General features: G+C 42.2%; 1 protein-coding gene across 1 annotated transcript in view; it reads left to right on the top strand.

Annotated features, from left to right (window-relative positions):
- Nucleotides 1-15,451, top strand: part of il1rapl2 (interleukin 1 receptor accessory protein-like 2) — a 979,321-nt gene that overhangs the window by 493,307 nt on the left and 470,563 nt on the right. The window lies entirely within an intron of this gene.

Raw genomic sequence — 15,451 nt, 5'->3', positions numbered from 1 at the left:
AGGGCATAATCTCAGAGCAAGGGGGCGCCCATTTAAAACAGATGAGGAGGAATTTCTTCTCTCAGAGGGTAATCAATCTATGGAATTATTTACCACAGAGGGCTGTAGAAGCTGGGTCATTAAGTATATTCAAGGCTGAGATAGACAGATTTTTAATCAGAAAGGGAATCAAGGGTTATGGGGAAAAAGTAGGAAAGTGGAGTTGAGGATTACCAGATCAGCTATGATCTCATTGAATGGCGGAGCAGACTTGATGGGCCGAATGGCCTACTTCTGCTCCGACATCTTATGGTCTATTATTTGAACTGGTGAAAAATGTCTTGATGCTAATGAACAGCTGCAGTAAAATCATGCAAATATGATATAATTACAGGGAGAAAGACAGAGAAAACCTTGGTCCAGAGGCCTAATTACATTATCCATGTCTTAAGAGATTCAGTGGGGCAATGAGTAAAGGCCATATTTAAAGTATGTTGTTGTATCTCCTGTGAAACTGCTCATAAGTAGACCAGTGCTCTGATCCTGCTTACTCCTGGTGATCAAACTCATTTGTCCTCTTGATGTGTCCCAGATTTTTACTGACCTCTAGCTTCCCCACACAGTCCTGAGTGCAACCGACTTCCCAGAATACTGGACAATTTCCACATTGAAAAGATATGTCACATTGTTCTGCAGGAGCAAAATGTTTAAATCCAGCATGTTGCTCAACATTTAATCTGTTGCAAATGCAACATTTATTTGAATAAAGCAACTTGCAGCAGGCTATTCACTTAAATATTTCAACCAAAGTGTCATATTTTATGCCAACCCTGCAAATTTTGCTGCAGTTATTGATAATTGCTGATGCAATGACCATGGTTGCTGGCTAGCACAGATTTGCCCAGGATATTTCTCTCAGTCTCCACTTCTCTCTACTGTTATAACTGTCTTTATTGTGGGTTATATTAAGGGTTAGGAATGTAGAATTTTGGTTTCAGTTTAAGGTGAATTGAGGGTTGTTTACTTTTGGTTAAGTTTTTTGTTTTATTCATTCTCGGGATTTGGGCTTCGCTAGCTGGGCCAGCATTTATTGCCCATCCCTAGTTGCCCTTGAGAAGGTAGTGGTGAGCTGCAGTCCATGTGGTGTAGGTACACCCACAGTGCTGTTAGGAAGGGAGTTCCAGAATTTTGACCCAGTGACAGTGAAGGAATGGCGATATATTTCCAAGTCAGGATGGTGAGTGGCATGGGGAACTTCCAAGTGGTGGGGTTTCCATCTATCTGCCCTTGTCCTTCTAGATGGCAGTGGTCGTGGGTTTGGGAGTACAATTGAAGGAGCCGTGGTGAATTCCTGCAGTGAATTTTGTAGATGGTACACAATGCTGCTACTGTGCGGCGGTGCTGGACAGAGTGAATGTTTGTGGATGTGGTGCCGATCAAGCAGGCTGCTTTGTCCTGGAAGGTGTCAAGCTCCTTGAGTGTTGTGGGAGCTGCACTCATCCAGGAAAGTGGGGTGTATTCCATCACACTCCTGACTTGTGCCTTGTAGATGGTGGTCAGGCTTTGGGGAGTCAAGAGGTGAGTTACTTGTCGCACAGTTCCTAGCCTCTGACCTGCTCTTCTGTGGCTTTTGTAGCCACAGTATTTATATGGCTAGTCCAGTTCAGTTTCTGGTCAATGGTAACCCCCAGGGTGTTAATAGTGGGGGATTTAATTAAGGTAACATCATTGAACTTCAAGGGGCAATGGTTGGATTCTCTCTTGTTGGAGATGATCATTGCCTGACACTTGTGTGGCATGAATGTTACTTGCCACTTGTCAGCCGGACCCTGGATATTGTCCAGGCCTTGCTACATTTGGACATGGATTGCCTCAGTATCTGAGGAGTCACGAATGGTGCTGAACATTGTGCAAATATCAGCGAACATCCCCAATCCTGACCTTATGATAGAAGGAAGGTCATTGATGAAGCAGCTAAAGATGGTTGGGCCGAGAACACTGCCCTGAGGAATTCCTGCAGTGATGTCCTGGAGCTGAGATGACTGACCTCCAACAACCACAACCATTTTCCTTTGTGCTAGGTATGACTTCAACCAGCGGAGAGTTTCCCCCCTGATTCCCATTGACTCCAGTTTTGTTCGGGCTCCTTAATGCCACATTTGGTCAAATGCTGCCTTGATGTCAAGGGCAGTCACTCTCACCTCGCCTCAGGAGTTCAGCTCTTTTGTCCATATTTGAACCAAGACTGTAATGAGGCCAGGAGCTGAGTGGCCCTGGGGAAACCCAAACTGGGCATCAGTGAGCAGGTTATTGCTAAGCAAGTGCCACTTGATAGCAATGTTGATGACCCCTTCCATTACTTTACTGATGATCGAGAGTAGACTGATGGGGTGCTAATTGGCTGGGTTGGATTTGTCCTGCTTTTTATGTACAGAACATTCCTGTGAAGTTTTCCACATAGCCAGATATTATCAGGGTCCATAGCCTTTGCAGTATCCAGTGTCCATGAAATGGATAGGGGCTTCAATCACGCTATGTGGGCTTAGCTGGCTGGTCCAGCATTTATTGCCCATCCCTAGTTGCTCTTGCGAATGCTTCAGCCATATCTTTTGCACTGAGGTGCTGGGCTCCTCCATCATTGAGGATGGGTATATTTGTGGAGCCTCCTCCTCCAGTGAGTTGTTTAATTGTTCACCACCATCCACGAATTGGTGTGGTAGGACTGCAGAGCTTAGGTCCTACCCCTTGGTTGTGGGATCGCTTTGCTCTGTCTATCACTTGTTGCTTATGCTTTTTGGCATGCAAGTAGTCCTGTGTTATAGCTTCACCAGGTTGACACCTCATTTTTGGGTATGCCTGGTGCTGATCCTGGCACGCCCTCCTGCACTCTTCATTGAACCAGGGTTGATTCCCTGGCTTGATGGTAATGGTAGAATGGGGGATATGCCAGGCCATGAGGTTACAGATTGTGTTCGAGTACAATTCTGCCGCTGCTGATGGCCCACAGCGCCTCATGGATGCCCAGTCTTGAGGTCCTAGATCTGTTCAAAATCTATCCCATTGAGCATGGTTGTATGGCCTGCAGGACATCAAATTCTGGCCATATTCTTTGGAATCATTGGGCAGAATTTGACAGCAGTAGGACTTTATTTTCCCACCGAAGTCAGTGGTGTTTAGAATGTCTCGCTGCATTTTACCTCCCCAGCATGACGAGGCCATAAAATTCTGGCCGTTATCTTATTTGCTCAGTGTACCTATTTAGTCATTACTGCCTGTGTTTGTTTTGTTCAAGTTTGTATAGTAAAGATTCTTTGGGGTTTCGATTTAATCGTGGAGTCCTGCTGCTTATTTCCTTACCCTTGGATCTTCCACGCATTACGTTCTGAAAATGATTATAGTCTATTAAGCTAGATCCTGACAAGTATCAGGCTTGTCCAGTATTCTCATAGTTGCAATCATAACACTACCTATGTGTCAATTAGTTAACCTATTTTGCTATACGTTCCATTCTCTATGTAGCTCTATGCTAATTTATGTATTTTTCTTAACTAGCGGTCACTAGTTTTAAGAGACTTGTGGCCTTCATAGTCTGAACCCAGCTGAATCCATTTCTAGGATAGTCAGTACTGGGCCTGGTGAGTCCAGCAGTCATGTGTGTTCACAATGGGACAGTGGAAACAACTTGGATTTGGGTTTCTTACTGCCATATTCAGGGAAAGTAAGTCCATGTTAAGATGGATGTCAATCTCAGGACTGAATAGCTGGGCTTTACGACATATCCTCAGTAACTCTTGGCAGGACCAGGTCACCAACTCAGAGCTCCTAATTCCATCAGCATACACTCATTACTAAGCTAAAGAGACCTGTGTTGGCATGGCCACAATAACGGCCATATACCCAAAGACCTGCAGTACCAGGACCTCCTGGGTGTCCATACTACTGCTACAAGGACATCTGCAAGCAAGCTACAAAGATGGCAGTCATTGGCACTGACAACTGGGCAACAGTCGCTAATGGCGGACTGTTTGGAAGGGCATTGGAAGGCAGAAACAAAAAGCTCAGCTGGCCGAGAAGAGGGCCCAAAGAGAAAAATTGAGGCCAGCAGATTGTGCACACCTTCGCCCACTGTCTTCGTCTTCAGTAAACGCAGCAGAGATTGCCATGTTGGAGTAGGGGTCCTGAGGCATACCAGGTGGTGCTTAACACAGTGTTGACCACCATGGTTCAAGCCAACGTCTTATGAGACGGAAGGCTTCACATATTTTAGTTTGAATTCAAGACTCCATTTGCAATTGCTACAATAATGATATGGAGATCTAGATAATAATTATCTAAATAAGTAATCTGCCAGCAATCTTAGCAAAAAAAAATTCTGAGTTGAATGCTTTGTTTCTGTGCCGTAAATTCTATGTAATAATTTCTATGTAATAATTTAAACCAGTTTTAAGTGCTGCCTTGTGCTCAAGCCAAATGGAATATATTCTAGGCAGACATTTAACATTTTAGAATAGTATGTCTAAAAGTCAGTTAGACAGAACAATTAGAAATTATTCAGTGTGATCGTAAATTCATGATTAGCAAACATAATAACGTGTGAAAAGTTCAGCCATGCATAAATATATATGCTAGAAACTTCAGAGGTGTTTTTCAGTTACGTAGTGTTTTTGGTTGACTGGGTTCCTGCTTCAGTCAACCAAATATCAATTAGATTATTTTATACACCAAAAGATTGTAAGTGTTAGAGTTGTGCTTTGCAACCAGCACAAATTACATGCCTATCCTTAGTTTATAAGATGTAATTTGAGCTCCGAACCTGATGTGAGAGAGTTGGTTGGGAATACTCAGGAAAACCTAGGCAATTCATGGTTCATTTAACATTGTCAGAATATACTTAATCATGATTGAAAACCCTATCATGGTACAAATCTTTGTTTTATTTTGTTTTGCATTGTGGCAATGCATCTCTACACCAAAATCCAGTGCATGAGAAAGTGCCTGTAGAACAACAGGGATTGTTTCTTTCAGCTGGGTGGGAAATTGCTTTGTTGCCTTCAGAAAACCACCAGCGAATAGCCATTTTAAAGTAACTACTAGGATTTTTCCCCACTCCAGAGACAAAAAAGCAGCAGTGTAGTAAAAGACAAAACAGGGAAGATGTTTGCACACTAATGCTTTGTATCACATTTGGCAGTGTAGAGTCATATATCACAGATTCCCTTGATAGTTAAAGTATATAATAAATTGAAGAGATTGATCAAGCTTGAAATGTTTCCTCCCCCATCCCCATTCCCACCCCCTCTCCACTACAAATGTAAAGACAAGGGAGAGCCTCTAATAGGTGATTATTATCAGACAGCCTTGAAGTGGGTATGTTAGGTGACACTCAATATCTCTACCCTCGAGAGCTCTTGTTGGCTTCTGTTACTGCTGAAGAGTTCATTTGGATCTAAACAGCATCGCATTATCACCAAAGCAGCTCAATTAAACTGCACATAGTTGATTAGGTTTTAGCATTATAATACATTGGGCATTTTGTAATGCAGGAAGCAATCTTACACAGGAGTCCCTTGAGCCAGAGAAAGCCATTTTGGTGGAGGACCTGACAAGTTCTTAATTATAGGCTGTTTAGTTGTTACCAAATGTCACTGTTAGCACCAGCACACCACTGATGTTGCAATATAGTGTGGGGGGGTGGTGTGTGTGTGTGTGTGTGTGTGTGTGTGAGAGACATTCTTACCTGCATGCCTTGAAGGTATGGTGGACGGGGGGAAGTAGCAGAGGCCTCTGCTTATACATTCTACATGTGCGCAACATTTTTTTGCCAGCCTCCTGTTCAGTTCACATCAATTCGTTCATGTAGTAAATTCTATCACTGATCTAAAGCAAATACAATTTGCTCTATACAATTCAGGTCTGCTTCTTGGAGGTAGTCTCAATTCAGAATAATAAAACATACTCATAGAGTCATAGGGGTCTACAGCACAGAAAAAGGCCCTTCGGCCCATCGAGTCTGCGCCGGTCAAACAAACACCTAACTACTCTAATCCCATTTTCCAGTACTAGGCCCATAGCCTTTTATGCCATGGCATCACAAGTGCGCATTCAAATACTTCTTAAATATTATGAGGGTATCTACCTCTACCACCCCTTCAGGCAGTGAGTTCCAGATTCCCACCACCGTCTGGGTGAAAAAATTCTTCCTCACATCCCCCCTAAACCTCCTGCCCCTTACCTTAAATCTGTGCCCCCTGGTTATTGATCCCTCCACCAAGGGGGAAGTGTTCCTTCCTGTCTACACTATGCCCCTCATAATTTTATACACCTCAATCATGTCCCCCCCCAACCTCTTCTGCTCCAGGGAAAATTACCCCAGTCTAATCTCTCCTCATAACTAAAACTCTCCAGCCCAGGCAGCATCCTGGTAAATCTCCTCTACACTCTCTCTAGTGCAATCACATCCTTCCTATAATGCAGATTTCAGAACTGCACGCAACACTCTAGCTGTGGCCCCATCAGCGTTTTATACAGTTCCAGCTCCTAATGGCTTTATGGATAAAGGATTTGTATGTTGTTAATCCCAAAGAGGTTACTGCTTCTGATCATTATCTGGTAGCCTCTGCTAATAAATGGCAGGTGAGAACACAGTCAGCTTTGAGCATTTCCTGACACTCACTGTCCAGTCACACAAATGGGGAAGGGCTATATGGACAATGTAGCAGAGCATTGATGACAGCTAAGGATTTGTACCATGTCAATTGTCAGCAACTTAAGGAGAACAGAGGAGGGAAAATGTAGGGAAAAATGGTTATCGTTCGAGGGTGGATGATCTTACAGGTAAGCTACTCCTCAGAATAATAACGTTACAGACAGATATTCATAGATTTATCAAGCACATGATAACTATTATTGATATTAATTAAACATATAACAACACTTACGAGTTTCACCCTAGGGAATCCACCCATTAACAGTGAGGTTGTCAGCTGATTAGGTCTCCTCGACTTCTGAGGTCTCTTTCTCAACCACTACTCTTTTATATCATGTTTTTCTCTCAGCCCTACTATATTTTAGCATTCTTTAATCTTCCTTTCATGTCCTCTGTCAGTGATTTCAGTTTTTCACATCCTGATTGATGTCAATTTAATCCTTAAAATGAAGAAGGTTATAGAAATTCATGAACCATCAAAGACTTTCCAACACGCTGGTGTGGGTGATACGTTTCTATCACCCAATACCTGTGTTTCTTTCGACAAATGCTCCCTTCCAAGGTGGTCTCTGGGTACAGACATTTATGTATCAGTACAGCCACCTTCAACATTACAGGCACATAACCCTATCTCTCCTGAGTCCCTGAAAAGTTGAAATACAAATAATCTACAAGTCATGTCCACTCACACTTACACACTTCCTAAACTCTTGTTACAGGGTCAGTCCAGTGGACATTTAAACTTGGACAAAGCTGCTAAACAAACAGATGCACGCAAAATATTTAAATTGGGTATCTAGCCCCTCCCTCCAACATCTAGTCAGACACAACACCGATATTCTAGTACTATGGTATCAAATCAAACTGGGTCACTTTCTCCGAGTGAACTTTTTATTTAACCCTATATGTACAGTAACAAAAATGACATCACTCATTGAAGAAAAATTTTTTTTCACATGTACTCAAAATACACAAATGGAATGTAGGAATAAAAAAAGCCATGAGATGGTATTCTCTTCCAGTCAAGTTTGAGGAGTTTTTCACAGGTATTCTGCCAGATATCTGACAAAACTCTCAGAAAACAGTAACAGTTTCCACTCTTGATGTGCAATGACAACACTGTATGAAACTGTATGACATACCTAGACTTGAAAAAGGTGTTTGACAAAGTTCACCTGAAAGGATATTATTTAAGTGCAAAGCACAGGGAATTTGGATTAACGTAGGAATGTAGAAACAGGCGCAGGCCATTTCACGCCTTGAGTCTATTCAACAAGATACTGGCTGATTTGTGACCTAACTCTGCATACCCATTTTTGCCTCATATCCCTTAATACCTTTGGCTAACAAAAATTGGTCTATCTCAGTTTTAAAATTCTATTGCCGTTTGCCCAAAAAAGTTCCAAACTTCTATCGCAACGAAGAAACATTTCCTAATTTCAGTCCTGAAAAGTCTGGCTCTAATTCTTTGACTATATCCTATGTCATTAGATTCCCTAGCTGATGCAAATAATTTCTCTCAATCAGCCCAATCTATTCTCCTTAATATCTTGAAAACTTTGATTGAATCATCTCTTAGGAATTTACAAGAAACTGGCCGAAGGGTAGAAGACACTAGGTTCTTATTGAAGAAGTTGTGTTGGAGGGAAAGTACTGAATATGGTTCCCAATTAAGGCCTCTTTGTTTCAAATGTTTATAACTTACGTCAGTGATCTGGATCCAGAAGCCTAGTGCAAACTTATCAGATTTGCAGTTACCAAATTAGGGAACACAGTGACCAGAGGAAGAGTGTGAAAAGTACAGAATGAGCTGGATAATATATCTAAATAGGCAGAACAGTGCCAGCCAATTGGAAAGTGCTGTAAATAGGAGGGTAAAAATAGGTGACCTACATACCTTGTGCATGTTACGAGTCAAGGCTCATGAATTGAGAGAGTAACTCATCAACTTTTCTTCAACAAAAACCTGACATTCTGTAAATGCAGACTCAGTGGACTAACATTGATTTCCTGCAGCAATTTTAGCAGCATGCCTGCCCCCTCACTACATTAACACTAATACACAAAATTACCACACCTCAATGCTCAATTAACTGTGCGCTAACCCTTAGGAACAGAGGAAATTAGCTTCCATGTGGTTGATGGGGCTACTAATTCCTTTGGCAGTTTTGGTAGAGTGGAAGAATTGCTTACTGCAAAAGCTGAAGCTTAACATTGAAACAGCCAAAACAATGAGCAAGAGCAAAGTTGATTTTCATTACGTGATGAGAATTATTACAGGCTCTGTGGGGCATGCATTCTGCTCATAATACCTGAATTGTGATGACTGAGGTCCTTGGAATTTGCCCTTGTACATCCTAACATAAAACTTCAAACAGTATTGCTATAATGCACCCTCTGTTCTTGGTACTGCGCAATAGGTTTGTCGCTGCTTTATATTTTTAGCTCTGCATATTAGTAGCCAGTTGGAGAAGCAATTGTTTATATTCGTCATCCTTTTCCAAGGTGTTAAAATGTTTGTCATCCAACTTGTGACAAATGAGATTGTGGAACTGGGCTAAATTTTCCATGGCATTGTGTCAGTGCATTAGGATAACCTATATTGTTTGGTCGCTGTTCATGTTGAAATATATTATGAATATCGATTGTTCTGTAAGGATGGTGTTACGACCAAGTTAGGAGGGTTGAACTGATTCCGCTCTTTGTCCCGCTCCTGGGTTGGTTATAACAGAGTTTGAATTTTTTAAACGATGTGATATTGCCAATTCTATATGCACTTAACTGTGCTTGATGGGAGGAATCAGCCAGCAAGTTTCCTTAAGTTAACAAGATAAGAGTTAGTTTTATTGCTACAACTCACTCGGGTAAAGATGTAGAAAATATTAACAAATGGATTAGAATATATAAATATGTCCAACTATCCACTAATGCAAAATCACACAACAATCCCCAAAGCGTGCAAAAAAGAAATACACTCTGCAGAGTATCTGATCTTAAAAGTTTGCTCAGTTGTTGAGAGTGTTCAAGACTGAAATTGATAAATTTCTACATATTAAAAACATCAAGGGATATGGAGACAGTGCAGGAAAATGTTGTTGAAGTAGAAGAACAGCCATGATCTCAATGAGTGGCAGAGCAGGCTTGAAGGGCTGAATGGCCTACTCCTGCTCTCATAATACTTGACCAAGTAACAAGTAAAGTCAGAAAAAAAGATTGTCCAGATGTTTGTTTGCAGCTGAAGGGTCACTATTGCTGGTACACAGATTTCTCACTGAAACAATCGGGCTACAGTCTTGGCTGGTTGATTCTCATTTCTCTTGGAGATAGTGGCGTTGTTTTGGAATCCTCCTGTAAGAACCCTTGGTTTGCAGCAATGAAGTTTTCTGGTGGGTTTTCAAATCACAAATAGCTCAGCTTTGATGAGAGAGATTTCAGAGAAAGAGAGATGGGGTATGGACATTGCCCCTCTAGCAGTCTCTCTGACTGTTAGTTCAAATCCTTTTACACCCAAGAACTGGGTCACATGACCTTTCTCTGATTTCAGACTGGGCTTATTTAACTACTGTCTCTGAGAACTCCGTAGACTCTGTAGCTCCAGAAAGCAGTGTGTGTCCTTCACAAATGCAACATAGTAGCTTCTGTAGGCCAGTGTCCTTTGCTTAGCAAAAGTGTTCTTTTCAAAAAGTTCAATACATATATATATGTATGTATCCAGCCAATGACATTATAAAGTGATATATTCTGTATAACATATCTTTATAGCAATGGTTACCACAGCAACTCCCATTCCATGTTTTTCTCGAGGTATTCAGATTTGAAGATATTAGGTGCTTAATTTTGCTATTTCTTTTGAAATGCAAGAGATCTAGTATTTAGCTCAGAGCAGCAAAAAACAAGATCCAAATTCCCATCTGGATACCATGTACACTGGGCCAAGTCCGAGGGCATTTTCCTTTCTGTTAGTGATCCTGATCTGAGGGAGTGACGTGTAAAATGACCAAAAGTTTGAGTGCTGTTGTAAGATCTATAGTCAAGATAGTACTTAAACAATGGAAAGTAAAGGAGATGGTCGTTCATCCACCTTAACTCATTCCTTCTAGGAAGGCCGTAAATGATGCCCTCTAAGTGTTTGTAAAATAATTCGGGCTTTTTACCTTCACACTTTATCCAGATGTCAATTCTGTGAATTGGTCACTCCATCATAAAGAACAGCATTCCTGCGCCAAAATTTTTGCTTCACATTTTCACTCTATGCCCCCACCTCCTCCTGTCATGTTTTGATACAGTGATTTGAATCCATCCTTACTAACATATGAATTAGGAGCAGGAGTTGGCCACCCGGCCCCTCAAGCCTGCTCCGCCATTCAATAAAATCGTGGCTGATCTGATTTTAACCTCATATTTCTGCCTATTCCCAATAAACTTTCACCCCCTTGCTTATCAAAAATCTTTCTACCTCTGCTTTTAGGATATTCAAGGACTCTGCCTCAGCCCCCTTTTGAGGAAGAGAATTCCAAAGTCTCTCAACCCTCTAAAAGAAAAAAAACTTCCCTCATCTAATGGGCGACCCCTTACTATTCCACATACTAACCAATAAACATCCATAAAAAAACCTCTCAGTCCCCTCACTGCTTACTTGTGGCCACAAGTAAGGGTCACAGGATTATATTAAAGGATATCAATTTGAAGCCCATGTAGAAGTTTAGCAAGAACAAATTCTTACATAAGATTCTTCAAATCTGCATTATTTCTGAAGCAATCTACAATTAAAGACTGTCACCTGCTTCTTGCACCAATTTTACATTGGTGTAAAGTGATTGAACTCCGATGGTAGCACTTTCACATATAAGTCAGAGGCCAGGATTTTCTCAGTCGGTCAGCAGGGCCTGCTCGCTGACACGTAAAATGACACAAGATGACGTTGGGTGGAACTCCTGACGTCACCGCGCCCCATTTAAATTTTCAAATAGGCGGGGGCTCAGCAGCATCAGCTGTGCGCCCGCCAACCTGTCAATGGCCAATTGAGGCCATTGACAGAGTCATTAAACTAATTAGTGGACCTGCCCGTCCAACCTTAAGGCTGGCGGGAAGGCCAGTAGCCCTGGCAGGCATTAGACAAAGTATGAAACCTCATCCATGGGCGGGATGAGGTTTCATGTGTAGGATTTTAAAATTTTAATTAAAGTGTTTTTAAAAGCTATGGAAATGTCCCAACTCCCAACTCATGTGACAGTGTCACATGAGGGGACATGTCAGGGAAATTTTTTTTCTATTTTTCTGATTTTTTAACGTACAGCCGATCTCCCTGAGGCTGCACTTAGCCTCGGGGAGATGAATGTGCTCTTTTGCACACATGCTCGAAAGAGCGCATCCTCAGCTCAGGGAATCCCCTGCCCGCACAGGGAGCGCTTCTGTGCAAACGTCACAATGGACGGGCCTTAATTGGCCCACCCATGTAAAATGGCGGCGTGCCCCCGATCGGGGGCACCAATAGGAGGCACACCTCCGCGCGCCCGCTCTTCAACTCCCCCCCCGACAGGGGGAAAATTCTGCCCAGAAGGTTGTGGGTTCATTCTAGTGCCTGAACATATAAGCCCAGCTTATACTTCAGTGCAGCACTGAAGGAGATCTGTGTTGTCTGAGGGTACATCATTCAGATGAAACATTAACTACGGTTCCATCAATTTGTTAAGGCAGACTTGGAGAGTTCTTCTGATGTTCCAGCATCTCGGACATAGGTGATCCCTCACTCCCTGTGACTATCTCGTATTTATGTCCACTAGCTTTGGAATTTCCCACAAGTGGAATAGTTTTTCTATGTCTACCCTATCAAGATGAGTGTCCTTTAAATGAAAGTCAATTTTCTAATCGATTGTCATCAACAACCTTCCATTTATGTAAGGTGATGGAAGTGCAGCAAATCAAATTTGTTGTGGATGGGGTAACCTCACATGGTGCACTTTTGCTGATGGCTGTGGAGACCAATCCACGAGAGGCAGGTTCTGCCATAAATGTTGCATATGAAGTGGTTATCAGGTGTCTTTGTGGGTTGTTGTTTTCAATGTTGGTGCCTGTTGCCAGGCTGCTGTAGCCACTAATTATCATGATGGTGCATCCTGAACCACAGGTGATGTCGCCATTTTTCTCTATTGTCAGCTAGTATCTCCTAGATGCGAAAAGCGATGTTTAGGGCCTTCATATCACACTTGCAAGCTATCCTTAAGGCGGAGCTGTGGACGTCCTATTGATCTTCTGACTCAACCTGCGCGTAAATAAAATCCACAACATGCTTGTATTTGAACTGAGTGACAGATACCTTGCAGTACTGTAGTGACTTTGAATCTGGCGGCTGCCAGATTGTGATGGACTGGATTATGGCTCCTGCAGAGAGAAGTTTATTAACAGATAGAACTGACTGTGTTTTCCTGGATGCAATAAGTTTGATGTGTGTTAAATGAACTTTTTTTCAAGTCAAAGATTCTTTAGTTCTTACTTTCACTTAGTGACACATTGAAAGCTGACATTGCTGGTAATTGAACTCTGTCATACAGTATGAGATATGTGTGGTAAAATGCTAATCGTGCGCTGTTTGCTCTGAAACGTTCTACACCTAACCAATACCCATTTGTAGAGTGATGATATCAAACGAAATGAAACCTGAAAAGTCTAGTCCCCAACATAAAATTAAATTGAAATACAGAATAAGCGAAGCAAAAGCGAATGCTGGAAATCTGAAAGCAAAGCAGAAAGTACTGGAAATGCTCAGCTGGTCTGGCAGCATCTGTGGAGACGGAGTTAACATTTTGAGTCAAATATGTCTCTTCAGTTAACTCTGTCTCTCCACGGGCGCGATCAGACCTGCTGGGTATTTCCAGCACTTTCTGTTTTTATTTCAGAACATTCTGTCATGTTTACCTGACATTATTCAATAACATTGAACCGTCACAGTTATTTAGAAATTATTAGATGGGGGAAAGGCTTTCAGTTTGTTCCTTTTCTCTTGTACAAGGTAAACATTTGCAATTGGAAATATCAAGTTAACAAAACATTTGTCAAATATAATACCCAAAAATGACAATAACAAGATTCTTCTTGTATAACTTTTCATAGTACTGTGTTGCATGAGGCTGAAAGGTACCAATTGTTCTTTTGCAGCCATCTATAATCTTGAGATTAAGAACCATAAAATAACCATGCTAATTATAAGAACTTCACTTTCCTAGCATTTTATTGAACTGCAGGAACAATTTTCTTCCGGTAATGCATACTTTTAAAGACAATCACGTTCTTCAGGGAGTTAGTTAGAGGGCAGGCCTACGTAAATGTAATTTAGTCCTCATTTTGTAGTCCTATATCCTATCCTTACCGTGGTAAAAAAATCTAAGTCGTAATTTTGAACAGAAGCCATTTGATCATGCAATTATACCCTCCAGCCAGTGTTGGCACTGCAGCGCTCCCCTGGGGGAGCTTGAGAAATTAACCAGCAAGCCCATACAAAGAGAACATAATTAAAAGGTTAATAAATATTTTTGGGTATATCTAAGGTTCCAGTTTATTTTCAGATTTGTGATTGGAAGAGTATCCATGGCAACTTCCGACCCTATGATTTAGTATCTCTTTTATAATATTGATTGCGCACAGAGGGAATGAATGCTTCTATTGCTTTTAGTGGGTGACGAAGGGCAGAATTTTTACAACCCATTGGAGGTGGTTTTGGCAGGGGTTCAGGGAAATTTGGAAAGCAAGTGTCAGGCTGGCTCACTGGTGTGTTCCCGCCTCCTCAGGCTTTTTATTGCAAAGGTGATGACAACCTGCGGCAGGATTTACAATTAAGGCTTTGAAAGGGACAGTTATCCCCGATTTGACCACAGCAATGCAATCCTCCGAGCATCACGTGGGCCCCCTGCTACGTCAGCATTCCGGAAGCTAGGAGGTGTGATCCATCGATCTGAAGGACTTTAAAAGTGCACTTGCAAAAAAATGGCACAAGTGCTGTCTTCCCCATGTCAGCGGCTTCCACTGGGACTGGATTTTCACTCCTGAAGTGGATAGCGCGACTTGGGAAATTTCCCGGCTTGCCGCAGCCACCTTGGGATAATGTGCTCCGTCAGGGTCAATTTTTGCTTTGGGTTTTTATTTGTGGGGTGGGAAGGGGGTAGGAGGTTGGGGGTGGGGGGGATGGTGGTTGCATGATGGTGTCAGGCTCACTGCTCCCAGACATGGATAAGAGGCCACAGGGGCTGCCAAGTGCCAAGGCGGGCTGTTTAAAAGGCTCTGAAGAAGAAGAGCTCTGAAGAAGAGTCATATGGACACAAAACGTTAACTCTGTCATTCTCTCCACAGATGCTGTCGGAGCTGATGAGTTTTTCCAGCAATTTTTATTTTTGTTTCAGATTTCCAGCATCCGCAGTATTTTGCTTTTATGTTTAAAAGGCCCGCATTGGTTCTCAAGGACTTCGTCTCAGTTGTTTTGTTAAATGTCAAGCCCACGAGACCTCATCCCTCAGACCTCTTCAATCTCCCTCCCACTCCCCATCCATGCCAGCCCATGCCTCCCACTCACCTCCTTGGCCCCTTATAGCCCTCCTGCCAACTTAAAAGTACACGGAGACATGGAGACATGAATATCTAGCCCCTGGAATTCCCCCTCTAAACCTCTCCATCCCTCTACCACTCTCTCCTCCTTTGAAATGCTCCTTAAAAAAATATGTCCAAGACCAAATTTATTGGGACAAGTGACCAAAATCTCCTTATATGGCCCAGTGT

Source organism: Cetorhinus maximus, chromosome 8, assembly GCF_964194155.1.
Source record: "Cetorhinus maximus chromosome 8, sCetMax3.hap1.1, whole genome shotgun sequence".
NCBI classification, from domain to species: domain Eukaryota; kingdom Metazoa; phylum Chordata; class Chondrichthyes; order Lamniformes; family Cetorhinidae; genus Cetorhinus; species Cetorhinus maximus.
The sequence above is the reverse complement of the archived record's forward strand: the minus strand, read 5'-3'. Positions and strand labels throughout refer to the sequence as shown.